Genomic DNA, 6426 nt, shown 5'->3' with positions numbered 1-6426 from the left:
GTGGGGAAATACATCAATTTTTTATCATTTGTGGATATCTAGCAAGTTAAATCATCTATCACAGTTAAATATATGTATTTGTTTCACATAAATACATACATTTTTATGGGTTTTAGGATACATACCAAGTGCTATCAGAATTAAATATCTGTATTGTTTGTAGAATAATACATACATTTTGATGGCTTTAGGGATATATAGCAGAGTGGGAACAGAACTAAAGATCTGTATTTTCTGTAGAGAAATATCAAAGTTTTTATGGTCTTTTGGATCGATACAAAGTGCTATCAGAATTAAATATCTAGATTTTTGAAAGAGAAATATAGACATTTTTATGGCTTTGAAGATATATAGCAAAGTGGGATAAGAATGAAATACTGAATTTTTTATCGGTTTTAGGAAAGATACGAAGTGCTATCAAAAAATCAAATAAAATATCTGTATTTTTTTTTACAGAAATACAGACATTTTTAGATTTTTGTGATAGATTGCAAGAGGTATCCTAAATTTATACCTCTTGTAAAATATCACAAAAAACAGAAAAAAATCTATATTTATTGATAAATATTTCATTATGATAGATATTTCATTATGATAGCACTTAGTATTTATCCAAAAACCCATGAAATTTTCTTTATTTCTGTAAAAAAAAAAATATACAGATATTGAATTCTAATCACACTTGCTATCTATCCAAATAGCCATAAAAAATGTATTTCTCTCTAAAAAATAATGATATTTAATTATGAATCATAATTAAATATCTGTGTTTTTGAGAAAGAAATACATACATCTTTATGTCTTTCATAGATAGCAAGTTGTATCCTGAATTAAATATCTGTATTTTTTTTATAGAAAAATAGAAATTTTGCTGTTTATTTTGAAAGATAGGACATGGTATAAAAATAAAATATCTCTATTTTTTTTAAGAAATAATTTTCTGTTTATTTTGATAAATAGTGGATAGTGGATCCAGTAATGTAGCAATCCAATAGTCGTCAGTCTTTGTTTTTATGTGTTGCGCGGATGTTGCGCGGATCTTTGGCTAGGCACTCCTGCATGAAGGATGTTATGTGGCTCAAACTACCCACAGCTGGGGTAATTCTGGACCCACACTCCTGTGGGTTGAACAGCAGCACAGGGTCGTCCCCCTCCTCCGCCGCCTGGTCTTGCCATCCACGGAACATGCCGCCTTGTGTTTGGGTGGATGGATGCCATGTACCCTCAATATCCTCCTCTGCCCCTTCCTCCCCTTCTCCCATGCCTGCAATGTCCTCCTCATCCTCTTCCACCTCCTCCTCTTCCTGGATTGGTGGTGCACTATGCATAGTACGCACGCATGTCTGAGATGATATTTGCAGCGTCCGCTCTGTGTTGTGTCCGAGATCCACCATCATCTGTTCCAGCAGGCATATGATGGGGATGGTGTCACTGACACAGGCCTGATCTCTGCTGATCATCCTGGTGGCCTCTTCAAAAGGTGACAATACAGTGCACAAGTCCTCAATTTGCAGCCACTCCGCAGGGCTGAAAAAAGTTAATGTAGGTATACGTCTGAAACGAACAGACTCTGCCACGTAATCCACCACCGCTTTCTGTTGATCAGCCAGCCGCTGCAGCATGTAAAATGTGGGGTTCCAACATGTGGCCATATCACAAATTAACCGGTGCACTGGCAGGTTGGGAGTTCGCTGTGAATCCACAAATCTGGCACTGGCTGTGTACGACCGGCAGAAATGCGCTGACAACTTTCTGGCCTTCAGCAACAGCGGCTGGAGGCCTGGGTAATTCCTAAGGAAGTGCTGTACTATCAGGTTCACGACGTGAGCCAGGCAAGGTACGTGTGTGAGTTTCCCACAACGCAGGGCTGTCAGCAGATTGGCCCCGTTGTCACACACGACCTTGCCTGGCTGAAGTCTGTTGGGAGTTAGCCATATGTCCTCCTGCTCTCACAAGGCACTTAGAATGGCTGCGCCCGTGTGGCTGAGGGAACCCAGGCTTCGCAACTTTAGGACTGCGTGGCAACGTCGGAATTGTGCACCGAAATAGCAAACTGCAGGTTGTCGCTGGCGGTGGACAGATGCTGCCAAATGGGAGGTGCTGGTGCTGGGTCTCCACAGCAAAGTGGCCCTGAAGCAAGAGGCACAAGATTCAAAGGAGGATGTGGAATTGGAGGTTGAGGAGGAAATTACATGGCGATGCGCTCTGGGTGGAGGTAGGTATGCAGGCCTTGCTGCAGCTGCATCTTCCCCTGCTGCCACCAAAGTTACCTAGTGAGGAAATATATCTTCACACTCTTATGCTTGCTGGACCAACTGCGGAACGCATTGGAGTCCATCAGCCGGTAAGGGAGGAGCTCTAGAAGTTGTAGAAGTTGTGGGAGATGGCAATGATGCCTGGTCCTGACTGCAAGCAACGCCATAAACAGCAGCCAATCTGCGTTGGAGCTCCTGCTCACCGCTGGTGAAGCCTGAAAAAGGTAATGAACGGCTACATGCCCCACTCAACTGGGAGAAGGAGGAAAGGCAGTGGAGGAAGATCGAGCAGTTGGAGCTTGCTTCTTGGGCGGAGGTGGTCGCACAGAGCTCTGTTCTTTCATCAGGTGTTCACGCCAGGTTACCGGGTGGTGGCTTTTTAAATGAGAGCTCATGCAACTTGTTCCAAGTTTGTTTGGGTTTTTGCCTCGTTTCAAGTATTGAGCACACAATTTACAGATGACCATAGTGTTGTCATCACTATGGACATTAAAAAACGCCCACACTGGCGAACATCCAACTGGGCCGAAAGGGGCTCTGGAGCTGGTGCTCATGGTAGCGGTCCGAGGTTGTTGATGCATAGCTGTGGTGACAGCAGCTTCTTACGATTTACGTCTATGACTTGCCTCACTGGTAAAGTATGCAAAGTGTGGGTAGCTTTTACCCTCTTCCTCCCTCTCCCCCTTTGAGGGCGCTCTGTAACCTCCTCCTCCTCCTCTTCTTCTTCTTCTTCCTCCTCCTCCTCCTCCTCTTCTTCTTCCTGCTTATGATGATCTCCTTGTTTGCCCCATGTCGGATCATGGACATCATCATCATCATCAGAGGAGACAGTTTCCCTATATGTGCAGAAAGGAAGCTGCGGCCTGTGAACTGACTCTCTTCGTCAGATGGGTGAAACAACTGAGCATCTTCAATGAATGCTTGTAGCTGCACCTCTCCAACCCCTCGGTGGGACTCCTCTACATACTGCTGTACACGTGACTTTCCAGCCGCTGATGAGGAACTAGGAGGGCGGAGCTCTGGTGAGGGGGCTGCAGCTGCCAGGGAGCACAGCCCTCTCTTCCCAGCAGGTGAGCCTTGAGAGGGGAGGCCTCACCTGAAGTTGGGCCCCTGCATTCGTCAGGGACCCTACTGGAAAATTCTGGAGTTCCTAAAAATGAGATGAGGATTATCCATTGTGCCTGTGATTTCAGGATTATATTTATTGTATTACGGAGGCCCCTGGGTCTGGGAGGGTCCTTCTGGGGCTGCTGCATCGGTCACTGGGGGGAGCCGCTCCAGGCTTGGAAGGTCGTCCAGGCAGCCAGGACAAAAGCTGGCCGCATACTAAGATGGTGGCCGAAAAAGATGCTGGAGGACCTGTTACGCGTTTCCGGGAGCTGTCTTCATCTCCATTAATTCCTCGGGGGAACTCTCTTCATCCAGGGCAGAGGAAAAGGATGGGGGCCAGGAGCCCGTGGTAATTTGGAGTTCTAGGAGGTCGGCGGGATCCATGGTTGTGGATCTGCCAGGTAGGTGCTATGGGTGTCCTGGGGGAATGGGGAGCAGTTGTATTCTTGTTGGGGTGGGGGGGAGGTGTGTGGTACAACAGAAGGTGGGGTTTGTTCAGCTGGGAGGTACAGGAGGTATAAGAGGGGCTCCCGGAAGTGGTGAGGTTGTTGCAGCAAGGGGGTGGGGGTGGGGGTAATGTTGGTAAGGAGATGGGTTCAGTATGTGGAAGGCAGAATTTGGGCATGGAGGGGTTGCAAGGGGGTCTGTTTGTTCGGTTAAGGGACAGGGGGGCTGGAGGCGTGACTTCAGGTGACCTGTCCGCACACTCCTGGATACGGGGCGTGCGGACAGAGTGGGAAATGCGGGGAGCCCTTGGACCCCACCTGAAGGAGGATGTGCGCAAGCGCACCTATTTTAATTGGTTGCAGGCATTTAGTATTTTGGCGAGTGTTCTGGGGGAACATCAACCCGGACTGTGCGCAAGTTTGTTCTGCTGCTGTGATACTATCAGGGAAGCGTACAAGCTTTATGGGGGGACGGCGTGGCTGCGTTATGATGAACAAGTTTGTCAGCGCAAAGCTGTGCAGCCGTCCTTGAGATGTGACCGTAAAGACACTTTGGATGCAGATTATGTCTTTTGGGAGGCCGGGGGGTGCTCAGTTTATTCAGGGATGGGGCCAGTGGACAACATGGGAGGGCATCGCCGGCTGGAAAGAAAAAGGGGCTATGTTGGATGTATAATGAGGGTACCTGTAAATTCGGGAGAAGCTGCTGTTTCTGCCACAAATGTTCAGGATGTGGAGGAAACCATGGGCTCACACGGTGTTTTAAACATGGTCCAGGGACCATACACAGGATGCGCCCCTTCCTAGGTAGGTATCCCAAATAGGGCGGCAGCTAAAATTGTTGAGGAGGGTTTTGCAGAGGGGTTCTGCATCCCCTGCAGTTTGGCAGTATTCAGTCCGGCAGAACCAAGGAATTTGAGATTGGCGTTGAGTCACCCAGCAGTGGTTTCAGAAAAATTGGCTAAGGCCGTGAGTTTGGGCAGGATGAGTGGGCCCTTCCGTGATCGGCCGCTGGAATTCTTGGTGATTTCTCTGTTGGGCCTGGTGCCCAAAAAGGTGCTGGGTAACTTCAGTATTATACACCATTTATCGTTCCCGCTGGGGGGATCAGTAAATGATAACATTGATCCTAAATTATGCTCGGTAGTGTCGGTCGGATAGCTCACTATTCGATTGGACAGCTATTTGATCAAATAGTGAGAAATTCTCCGGGTGATTAAATGCCGAATCTGAACACCATTGAAGTCAGTGGTGCGAGAATTCAGGTTTTTTAAGGGTCTTTTAAGGGCTGCAAGAGCAATCAGATTGTAATCAGATTACTTGTATGTGTTGTTGGAGAGAGTTTCTCTATTACCCAAAATACAACCAGTGAACATTGAAAAACAGAAAAAAACAGTGAGCTAAAATCTATGGGCCCCCATATCGGCTACTTATATGAAGAACTGATACCTCTGTGCTTGCTTTACAGTTAAGCAAAACTTGATGTCTTGTCATTCCATTTATACAATGTGATCTAATTATAACTACAAAGAAGGTGATAGAGGAAGTTGTGGCAAACCACTGCTGATGGACCAAATAGATGGCGACGTGCTGCTGACATACAGAAAGGCTGATATCTTTCACGTGTCAAAAGGTTGACCATAGGACACTACCATCCTATTAAGTGAGGTCTCATAGGAGTCACAGAAGGCCCTGGAGGGCTCTTCCTAAAGATTAGATCTTTTTTTGTGCATGGAAATTTATTTTGTATTGTAGGCTATAATTCCTAGGCATAACTCACCAAAATATGTCCAATATTTAATGACTTAATAAACTTTTATAAATAAAAATCTGTTAAACAAAAGAAAAAGTTAAAGAAAAAGTTAAACATGCAATATAACTGTACAGTAGCTTGTATAATATATAAATAATATAATTATATATTATATGAAAATTTCTTTGTATTGAATTTAGTACAAAATTATTACCAACATCACCGGGAAACCCCGTATATCATTTCTGCAGTTTGTCTCTGGAGATTGAAGGGCGTGGCCCCAGGACCTGCAGGGACCAACAGGGTGCCGGGGGACACTGATGGAGCAAGGTAAGTGGGTTTTTTTAAGTTTAAAGCAACCCCGAGTGCGACTCGAGATTATCACTTGTGGCCTGGAAAATTCACCCCAAGTTACACTCGGGAACACTGCTGGGCGGGTTAACTAGAGAGAGAGACAAATACTAACAAAATACCATATACATTTTTATTGATTCTCCTAATTATTAAAATTGAAGATAATCTTCTTAAGAGAAACACAAAACAAAATCCAGCCATTATATGACCTTTAAAGGTCACAGCACTGGGTGCATGTGTTCAGGGAGAGTTCAGGGATTATTATTTCCAGTGAAAATGTTTCTGTCCATCACTCCTTGTGCAATCAGTTATTTGTCAGTGTCAGTTAGGAGAAGCTGCAGGCAACAGCGCTCCTACAGGAATATATCCTACTGGGGTGGGCATAACAATGGGGGCGGGCTGTATGAGCGGTGTTGGAGCAGGCTGCCCTTGCATTGGCTCACCCTGAGCTGGGTCCTGGTCTGGTGCCATTGGCATGGGCTCCCTGCAGTGCTCAGTGTGTCAGTTA

This window comes from Pyxicephalus adspersus, chromosome 6 (genome assembly GCF_032062135.1).
Source record: "Pyxicephalus adspersus chromosome 6, UCB_Pads_2.0, whole genome shotgun sequence".
NCBI lineage: Eukaryota > Metazoa > Chordata > Amphibia > Anura > Pyxicephalidae > Pyxicephalus > Pyxicephalus adspersus.
The sequence above is the reverse complement of the archived record's forward strand: the minus strand, read 5'-3'. Positions refer to the sequence as shown.